The 11039-nt window shown below is 39.2% G+C and overlaps 1 pseudogene; it reads left to right on the top strand.

The window, feature by feature from the left end:
- Positions 1-5457: 5457 nt before the first annotated feature.
- Positions 5458-6086, top strand: LOC137227080 (V-type proton ATPase subunit E 1 pseudogene; annotated as a pseudogene).
- Positions 6087-11039: the final 4953 nt, after the last annotated feature.

The raw sequence follows: 11039 nt of genomic DNA on the forward strand, positions 1-11039 counted from the left end.
ATCTTCATGATTTCTTTCCTTCTGCTAACTTTGGGTTTTGCTTGTTCTTCTTCTCTAGTTCCTTAGGTGTAAGGTTAGATTGTTTATTTGAGATTTTTCTTGTTTCTTGAGGTATGCTTGTATACCTGTAAACTCCCCGCTTAGAACTGCTTTTGCTGCATCCCATAGGTTTTGGATTGTCGTGTTTTCATTGTCATTTGTCTCTAGTTATTTTTTAGTTTCTTCTTTGATGTCTTTAGTGATCTCTTGGTTATTTAGTAACGTATTGTTTAGCCTCCATGTGTTTGTGTTTTTTACGTTTTTTTCCCCGTAATTCATTTCTAATCTCATAGTGTTGTGGTCAAAAAAGATGCTTGATATGATTTCACTTTTCTTAAATTTACTGAGGCTTGATTTGTGACCCAAGATGTGGTCTATCCTGGAGAATGTTCTGTGTGCACTTGAGAAGAAAGTGTAATCCGCTGTTTTTGGATAGACTGTCCTACAAATATCAATTAAATCTATCTGGTCTATTGTGTCATTTAAAGCTTTTGTTTCCTTATTTATTTTCATTTTGGATTATCTGTCCATTGGTGTAAGTGAGGTGTTAAAGTCACCCACTATTACTGTGTTACTATTGATTTCCTCTTTTATAGCTGTTAGCAGTTGCCTTATGTGTTCAGGTGCTCCTGTGTTGGGTGCATATATGTTTATAATTGTTATATCTTTTTCTTGGATTGATCATTATGTAGTGTCCTTCCTTGTCTCTTGTAACATTCTTTATTATAAAGTCTCTTTTATCTGATATGAGTATTGCTACTCCAGCTTTCTTTTGATTTCCATTTGCATGGAATATCTTTTTCCATCCCTTCACTTTCAGTCTGTATGTGTCCCTAGGTCTGAAGTGGGTCTCTTGTAGTCAGCATACATATGGGTCTTGTTTTCTTATCCATTCAGCGAGCCTGTGTCTTTTAGTTGAAGCATTTAATCCATTCACGTTTAAGGTAATTATTGATATGTATGTTCCTATGACCATTTTCTTAATTGTTTTGGGTTTGTTTTTGTAGGTCCTTTTCTTCTCTTGTGTTTGCCACTTAAGTTCCTTTAGCATTTGTTGTAGAGCTGGTTTGGTGGTGCTGAATTCTCTTAGCTTTTGCTTGTCTGTAAAGCTTTTGATTTCTCCATCGAATGTGAATAAGATCTTTGCTGGATAGAGTAATCTTGGTTGTAGGTTCTTCCCTTTCATCACTTTAAGTATATCATTCCAGTCCCTTCTGGCTTATAGAGTTTCTGCTGAGAAATCACCTGTTAACCTTATGGGAGTTCCCTTGTATGTTGTCATTTTCCCCTTACTGCTTTCAATAATTTTTCTTTGTCTTTAATTTTTGCCAGTTTGATTACTGTGTGTCTTGGTGTTTTTCTCCTTGGGTTTATCCTGTATGGAACTCTGCATTTCCTGGACTTGGGTGACTATTTCCATTCCCATGTTAGGGAAGTTTTCGACTATAATCTCTTTATATATTTTCTCTGGTCCTTTCTCTCTTTCTTCTCCTTCTGGTATCCCTATAATACGATTGTTGTTGTGTTTAATGTTGTCCCAGAGGTCTCTTAGGCTGTCTTCGTTTCTTTTCATTCTTTTTTCTTTATTCTGTTCCACAGCAGTGAATTCCACCATTCTGTCTTCCAGGTCACTTATCCGTTCTTCTGCCTCAGTTATTCTGCTATTGATTCCTTCTAGTGTAGTTTTTCATTTCAGTTACCGTATTGTTCATCTCTGTTTGTTCTTTAATTCTTCTAGGTCTTTGTTAAACATTTCTTGTATCTTCTCGATCTTTGCCTCCATTCTTTTACTGAGGTCCTGGATCATCTTCACTATCATTATTCTGAATTCTTTTTCTGGAATGTTGCCTATCTCCACTTCATTTAGTTGTTTTTCTGGGGTTTTATCTTGTTCCTTCATCTCGTACATAGCCTCTGGCTTTTCATCTTGTCTGTCTTTCTGTGAATGTGGTTTTTGTTCCACAGGCTGCACGATTGTAGTTCTTCTTGCTTCTCTAAATAAGATTTTGTATATATAAAATATATATGTATATATATTTTCCTGCAAGAGGAAAGACCAGTGAACACACTAATTGCAGTTCTCTTTGTTTGCCAACTTTTTAATTATTTGAAATCAGCATGATTCGTTGTCCCCCCAGTACCTCGAACAATTGCTGGCATGTAATAGTGCTAATTACTTGTATGAATGAATGAATGTTCTAGTGAGATGTGACATTTTCACCATTTCCATACACTGTACTCTAAATCTTCCATTATTATCTATATTCAGGCTTCCCATTTTCTATGAAGGCATGCTTCTTCTTATTCTTTAACTCAGTGGTTCTCTTTCTTTGAATCTTGGCATGTACCAGCTTTACAACTTAGTTGGCTTTACATTTTTTTTATACACCTAGAAATGACAGTAATTTAGTTTTGTCAGCTTCTGGGAATTTATCATGAAGGCAAATTAAAAAACATTAGGCAGACTGTTTTGGAAGATGCTCGTTGCATTGCCATTTTTAAGAGTGAAGCTGCTGCGTCCTGCTTTACCTGTTTAAGAGTACAAAATAAGGTCAAATTTCCTGTAAACATTCACATCCAATGAACCTTAGCTGCTGTGCTGCCCTCTCTTCCCAGACTTCCTCTCTCAAGTTAAGTTCAAGGTCTCCAGGAATATTTATTTAGTCCAAAATATTTGTTATTATAACTTCACTGAAAAAGACCTGTAAAAAATCTGTTTACCTCATCAAAGGACCTGTTCTCTGTGGCTGATACTGCTGTCACTGTGATACGGAATTACTTCTGAAAATACGAAGTCCAAAATCAGGACATTGAACACTGCTGGAATCATCATGACAAACAAGGAACCCAGCTGTTGCCGATTTGGCAATTGTTTCTTCGTGTGCAGGGAGAGAAGACACTTCTTCCTATAATGTGTTTGCTTCACATCAAAGTAGATATTGGTTCCCAGATGTTACAATTCTTAGTGACCGGCTCATTCAGCGCATATACCCAGCTGTTATTTTCAAGGCACATTATAGTTGCTGTGCCAGTATCAGCCAAACACTGCAGAACCAGCCCTTCCCTACAATATTCTAGAGCCTGAGGTTGGCCTCGTTCGCTAGTACAGAATATCACATTTTTTTTCCTAGGAGATTTTCTCTTGGGACATCTATACTTTCCCGTGAAGGCAGATTCCATTAACATTAAACTTCCTAGGGAATAGATTCTTCTTTTTTTTTAACATCTTTATTTGAGTATAATTGCTTTACAATGGTGTGTTAGTTTCTGCTTTATAACAAGGTGAATCAGCTATATGTATACATATATCCCCATATCTCCTGCCTCTTGCATCTCCTTCCCACCCTTCCTATCCCACCCCTCTAAGTGGTTGCAAAGCACTGAGCTGATATCCCTGTGCTATGCGGCTGCTTCCTACTAGCTATCGGTTTTAGATTTGGTAGTGTATATATGTATATGCCACTCTCTCACTTTGCCATAAAAAGAAACGAAATTGAGTTATTTGTAGTGAGGTGGATGGACCTAGAGTCTGTCATATAGAGTGAAGTAAGTCAGAAAGAGAAAAACAAATACCGTATGCTAACACATATATATGGAATCTTAAAAAAAAAAAAAAAAGGTCATGAAGAACCTAGAGGCAGGATGGGAATAAAGACGCAGACCTACTAGAGAATGGACTTGAGGACACAGGGAGGGGGAAGGGTAAGCTGGGACAAAGTGAGATTCTTCTTTTAAAAGGCTTGTTGCTCCTACATAAAGTTTTAGAGCACCTGGCTTTGTGGGAGAGAAGTGCTGCCTAATTCCAGCAATTACTTGTATTTTAAATCCTAGAAACTCATACATTTTTAAAAATCTACAATATTCTTGGGTCGGTTGCTTGCTGCTTTATGTTGTAAACTGAAGTGTCACTCATTTTACCCTCCCCAAACCGAGGTTCTCTCTAAGATAACTGATATGTTCACCAAGGAAGTCCTAACAACTTTTATAGGATATTTTTCTCTCTTAAAAATTATAGACTGCCTCACTGAGTACACAGCTACAAGGTGGAAATATTCAAAGGTCTAAAAATAGAATAATGACTAAGTAAACTGGTTGGTATACTTATTCAATTGGACATTATGCAGGCATTAAAATCAAGGTTATGAAGACTATATAATTATATTAAATATGCCTATGAGTTGCTAAATGACAAAAGCAGAGGCAAGTCACAAACTTGTATATATACTTGTATGTTTGCTGTATAGGTATATATCTATTCCTAGTCTCTAAGATATATTATATAACCAGTCTGTCATGCCCTTAATTTTTGGAAGGGTATACAGTCCATTGCTGGAAAGTCTTAAATGATCAAATGCACACACATTGGCCAGAGAATGGTGCAATACTGTTCTTTGCTTTTTGCCTCAAGTCATTTTTAGGTTCATTATGAGTTCATTTGGATGGAGATCAAGGAGTCTATTCTGTTCCCGCTGCTCTCTTCTCCCCCTCCCTTAATGTCCCTTTGTCTTTACCCTTTGGCTGTTCCCTCATGGCTAGGCTCTTTCCTCTTGGCCCTTAGAATCCATTCAGTTTGTTTTTTCATAAAGCTGGTGTGTGTGTATGTGTGTGTTTGTGTGTAAGTGACACAGGTCAGTCCTGCCTCATGGATAGGCATCCACAGACAAAGAAACCTTCTAAATAACTAAGAGGAAGGGGTTCGTAGAATGTCATTGTTCTTTTTGTCTCTCTTGTTCTTCTATTTTGCTAATCTGATCTGAGTCTCATAATGAGATGACCACTTGCTTTTCTTCAGAAATGAAGTGATGCAAGAAGGAAACTCTACCTACCTATGTTTAGGAGGATGGGACCAGAAGGGAATCTTACCAAAAGATTTATGGTGGTTTTATTAGAGGGGCATATTCCATTTAGTTTTTTCCATTTTTTTCCTAATTTCCAAAGTGCATATAATGGGTTATAATACTTTACAATATAATAAGAAATTATGAAAACAGTGGATGAAGACACTTCTTAGTTTATTGATTAGGAAGTTGAATTCCAGTTCAGGTAAGTGAGGTGTCCAAGAAAAACTAGTGAGTAGCAGAACCAGACCTAACAGCAGGGAGGAATTATATTCTTGTGGAAGGCAGGTAAGCATCGATGACACACCTAAATTCTTAAAATGGGTCCACCATCTTCCAGCTGCATTACCTAGGGAAGTCTTTTCCTCTCTTGGAGCCTCAGTTTCCTCATTTATAAAATGGCGATAACTGGTTGGATTGTGATTTCCACAGGCTTTACACATGATAGCACATGTTAAGTACGTAGCACAACAAAACAGAGGAGGCCTGAAGCCACGCCAGCTTTCCTCTCCCGGTTGCCAGCTGCCCGTATCAGACCTGAGCTCCAGCCAGTGGCCCGCCTCTTTGCGTCACTAGCGCCATGGCTCTCAGCAATGCCGATGTGCAGAAGCAGATTAAGCACACAATGGCTTTTATTGAAAAAGAAGCCAATGAGGAAGCAGAAGAAATAGACGTGAAGGCAGAGGAAGAGTTCAACATTGAGAAGGGTTGTCTTGTGCAAACCCAAAGACTGAAGACTATGGAATACTATGAGAAGAAAGAAAAGCAGATTGAGCAACAGAAGAAAATTCAGGTGTCCAATTTGATAAATCAAGTGAGGCTCGAAGTCCTCAGAGCCAGAGATGGATGATCTTATCACAGACCTACTAAATGAAGCAAAGCATAGACTCAGCCAAAGGGTAAAATATACAACCAGGTACCAAGTACTGCTGGATGGAATGGTCCTCCAGGGTTTGTACTAGTTATTGGAGCCCGGAATGATTGTTCGTTGCGGGACATAAGATTTCCCTCTGGTGAAGCCTGCAGTGCCAATCCCTATGTACAAAATCGCCACGGAAAGAGATGTTGATGTCCAGATTGATCAGGAGGCCTACCTGCCTGAGGAAGTAGCTGGCGAGGTTGAGATCTATAATGGGGATCGCAAAATCAAGGTTTCCAGTACTCTCAAAAGCTGGCTGGGCCTCATAACCCAGTAGATGATGCCAGAAGCGTGGGGAGCCTTGTTTGGTGCAAACGCCAACAGGAAGTTTTTGGACTATGCCTGCGGGAGGTGGTGTCCACCAACTGCTGTGATGTGGACACTTCTGACATTTGAAGAAACAAGATGACCTGTATAGCATCCTCCTTGCTGTTCTCATATTCTGTATTTATCAGTGGATACCCTTTTTTAGCTAACGCCCCTGGCTGATTGGTAGCAATGGGAGAGCTTTGCTTAATATGATCAGGAAACCTTCCTCTAGCTTATCTGACAGTAATACAACTTCCCGCTGGTTCTGCAGCACGAAGGTGAGGGGTCAAATGGTGGGTGCATGAGTGTCCTCGAGTTTCCTGCTGTCCACTGGTCCAGCGTCCAGCCTACAGAGGGGCGGTGTGTGGTGACCTCTAGAGTCAGGTCACTCCTCTTTGGACTTCAAGTGCATGTGGGGCTGCATTCCTTCCAGCAGTAGCAGCTTCGCTGTTAGCTCTTTGGGCCTAGAAGTGTTTGTCTGTAATATGATTTAAGATCTAAGCCATGAATATGCTCTATTTATTAAAACGAAATGCATACGTGGAAAAAAAAGTATGTAACACAGATACTGTCACATAATGGATAATCAGTAAATGTTATTTCCCTTCCTTTCCAGTTGCTCTGTTACCTGGTGCAGAGCCTTACCAGTGTACTAACCAGCATCTTCTCTTGAGTTACTGTAGTATATTATGTTTTATTACACTTAGATACAATGCCATGTGTTGTTCACATGTTGAAGTCCTAACTGCTAGTATCTCAGAACGTGACTATGTTTGGAGACAGGGCCTTTGAAGAGGTAGTTAAGTTAAAATGAGGTCTTTAGGGTGGGCCTTAATCCAGTCTGACTGGTGTCTCTGTAAGACAGGGACATTTGGATACATGGAGAGACACCAAGGATGCATGTGCACAGAAGAAAGACACTGTAAGGAAACAGTGAGATGGTGGCCACCTGCAAGCCAAGGAGAGAAGCCTCAAGAAAAACCCCAACCTGATGACCCCTTGATCTTGGAATTCCAGGCTCCAGAACTGTGAGAAAATAAATTTCTATTGTTTAAGCCATGCAATTTGTGATATTTTGTTATGGCAGCCCTAGCAGAGTAATACACCTTCCATCTTTAAATAGAAGCTAAGCTGCTTGAGGGAAAAATTGCATTGCACTCATTTGTAATCAGAGCAGATAATCAACAATTTCTTAATGAATACTATGATTTTTATTAAGGATAGATTTTTATTAAGGGTATAATTTTTATTTGTTTTATATGTCTTTGATGTCTCCCATGGAGGCCCAGATATTGAGGTTACTGACAAGTATCACCTGATGATGAGGATTATGTATGATCTTTTTTTTTTCTCTTGCAAATAGCGACGAGAATTGTCCCTTTTATGAAGTCATAGGCGTAAATGCAATTAAAGCTGAAAAGATTATTCCTGGTTGCCTGTCTAGACATAGGAAGAGAGAATTAAATCTTCAAATATAATTTCTGAAATTAGGATTAATGACCAGTAGTACATGATTCCCTCATATGCTCATGACCTCATGTTGTTTGAGACTAAATGTGAGAGCTTCTCACTACCTTGTATTAATGAATATGACTGAGTTATGGTAAATATAGTTAGGATGTAACATTAACTTGTCTGTGTTGGAAGTTTGCCTTGTATTTTGCAGAGGATCAAAAACAGGTAATCATAAAAGAGAAAGTCAAAGCGTTTTTTACTTAGTTTAAAAAATTACATTTGGGCTTCGCTGGTGGCGCAGTGGTTGAGAGTCCGCCTGCCGATTCAGGGGACACGGGTTCGTGCCCCGGTCCGGGAAGATCCCACATGCCGCGGAGCGGCTGGGCCCATGAGCCATGGCTGCTGAGCCTGCGCGTCGGAGCCTGTGCTCCACAATGGGAGAGGCCACAACAGTGAGAGGCCTGCGTACCGCAAAAAAAAAAAAAAAAAATTACATTTGATTCTCATTTTCTGGGTATGGAAAATATGGGAGAAAATGAATTATCTTAATTACTTTATGGAAGGGACATCAAGAGATGAAAAAATTCTGCAGGGTTTTCAATGTTTTCTAAGTCTGAGAGCTCAAAGGAGAATTTAGTGATAAATGAGAAATCCTCTGAACAGTAAGATAGCAAGTTTATTACTGAGAAAAATGCAGGAAATAGTTTTTAAGGAAGTGGAGGGGGTTACTTGTTTCATGGTCTTTGTTCCCTTAGCACACACATGTGTACACACATGCATACACAGAAGGAATAGTTTTCTAATGTTTTGTCATTATCATAATCTGCTGAATAATCTTTGGATGTTAATTAAAACCTCTGGCCCTCATTCACACATCTTCAGATAAAAGGCATTAGAATACATAATCTAGAAAAACTCTAACATAGGTTTCAATTCTAGCATTCTATGACTCTTTTGTATCTGGAGGTATGGGAAAAAAGGGAGGGGATGAAAGTGATGTCACTTAAGGGGGCTACTGTTTATACTGGTTCTGCTAGTCTCCTAAAGACAATCTCTGCCACGCGTCATTGACTGGCTTTTGAGGTCAAACACCAAGCCTTATGCTTCAAGATGACAGGGTGCTATTCACTGCTGAATCTCCAGAACTAGAAGAATACCTGCAACATAGAAGACAGTCAAATACTTGTTGGAAGAAGGATTAATGTTTCCAGTGCCATTTTGAATCTGTGTGATCTATTATAGGGTTAACATGCCATATTTTTCAGGGTCATGTTGATGTATGTCTACTCAGTTATTAGACATATGATTAGAGGACTAGAGAATTAGAGAAACGTAATCACATGTCGCTGCTAAACTAGACAAAATGATCTGAAACAGTAGCAAAATTTTAAAGAATGTTTTGTTGTTTTCTTCTCACATAGAAAACCAATAAACTTTGTTTTATCCTTCTTTTCCATCCCTTCCTATTTTGTTTTTTGTTCTTATTTATTTTTTATCATAATATACCGTTATTAGGAGCAAGATGTATTTTCTGAATGTTAACTCCAGAATGAGTTTACATGAGGGCAGGGGCACTGTCTGCCTTTTTTTCGTGGACCTAGCAATGCAGACTCGCAACAGTATTTATTTATTTATTTATTTATTTATTTATATTTTATTAATGGACGGGGCTGCAGAAAGAACCCTGGGGCAGATCCACTACCTGTGAGCGCGGAGCTCATGGTGGGCTGTGAGCCGAGGCAGTGAGAGTGTGAGGTGCGGGGAGGGCACTGAGGTGGCGCTGGGGTCATGGTCAGGGTGGAAGCTGTGGGTCAGAGAGATGTGACTAAGCAGTGTCCCTTTGAAGGCCTGAATGAAGCTGCAGGGAGGAGTCCTGTCCTGGAGTGGCGTCTCTCCTGGCCTCTACCACCTCCTGGCTCTGTGATCTTGAGCAAGTTTCATGGCCTCAGTTCCTTCACCTTGGCCTCAACTGGGGATCTTTAAAAATGCTGATGCCTGGGCCCCACCCAGAGGGTCTAATGTAACTGCCAGGGGATGTGTGTGGGCATTGAGAACCCTGAAAGGTCCCCAGAGGGTGCTACTGTGCAGCCAGGGCTGGGCACAAAAGTATTTGTTAAATGAATGAATAAATGTTGAAATTTATAACCATAGTAAATGGTTATAGAAGTCAGGATATTTAGCTCAGTATTCATTAGTAGTGGGGAAAGGTAGCCTGGCAAGAAGGGAGGGAGGCATGCGTGTATGTGTACATATATGTATGTATTTATATTTATAAAACATCAAGAGAAATACACTGATACTTCTGTTTTGACAAAACAAAAGCTCTGTATGTCTGATAATTTTCTTGGTCAAGTTCAAGGGAAGATTGTTATGAGTGAGAAAAGACAAAATTAAAAATGTTGAAACTTGTAGCCATTCTTTTGAAAAGGCTTTTTGATTTAAAAAGAGAGAATATTCTAAATATTAGCCATATGGCAAGAAAGAATGAAAGACAACAAAATTGTCTTGTAGTATGGTTTGCTTCAGACACTAGTCTTCTAGCAGGTAGCTTGGCATTGTCCTTCTCTCCTAGTTCATTATCGCCACATTTCTCTGGATGTCTGAGTTTGGTGCACACTTTCTGTGACTTAGGAGCCTGATGTCGCTGAAAAGCGATGTAAGAACAATCATCAGAATGGGAATCAGCCCAGCATTCTGTCGCAGTAGGAATAAAGAGGAAATCAGCTGCCTAATGAAGCTCCTTCTCTGCCCCCTGCCCTTGTGAAAAATAGCAGCTACAGTATTTCATTATGAATCTGTGTGCTTCGCTTCTCACCCTTCCTTGGTCTGAGAATCAAAGGCCATTTCTGTCATATCTCACCCTTGGAGTTCTCATCGTCACTCATGCCTTCAACTATCACCTCTATGCAGATATCTCCCTAAATCTGTATTGCAAGTCCCATCTCCCTCAGCCCTTGCTACAATCCTGCCTCTCAATGAAGCAAGTTTTATTTCTTAATTTTGCCTATTTTGACCTTATAGTTGCATGTTTTAAGAGAGTCAGAATCACAAACAATATTTTATTCTGCTTTTTCCTCAAAGATCAAATCCTTAAACCTTATGGACTGGACTTTTATATTTTACCTCTTAACAGATACACTGCAGGGACTGAGACACTTTTAGGAGTAGGCAATGTCAGAGCCATTTGCTGGCTTCCTTTTTTACTTCCTGAATAAAAGCACTGAGTAAGTGTGACATGTATATCACTTTAATGTTGAGACTGCAGAGTAAAATTTAAGAGATTTATTCTCTCCTCGAATTTGACTCTGAAAATAACTTGTACTAACATCAGGAACTTTGCATCCTCATCTTTGTAATTGCATGGTTCCCCCAGTCAAATTTAAGACATAGAAGTGATTGCAATAGAAAAAAAATATTTAAAGAATGCAAAAGAGTAGCTCTGTATTAATACATTTAAAGTTTATATTCAAAGAGCATGT

Source organism: Pseudorca crassidens, chromosome 7 (genome assembly GCF_039906515.1).
Source record: "Pseudorca crassidens isolate mPseCra1 chromosome 7, mPseCra1.hap1, whole genome shotgun sequence".
Classification (NCBI taxonomy): Eukaryota; Metazoa; Chordata; class Mammalia; order Artiodactyla; family Delphinidae; genus Pseudorca; species Pseudorca crassidens.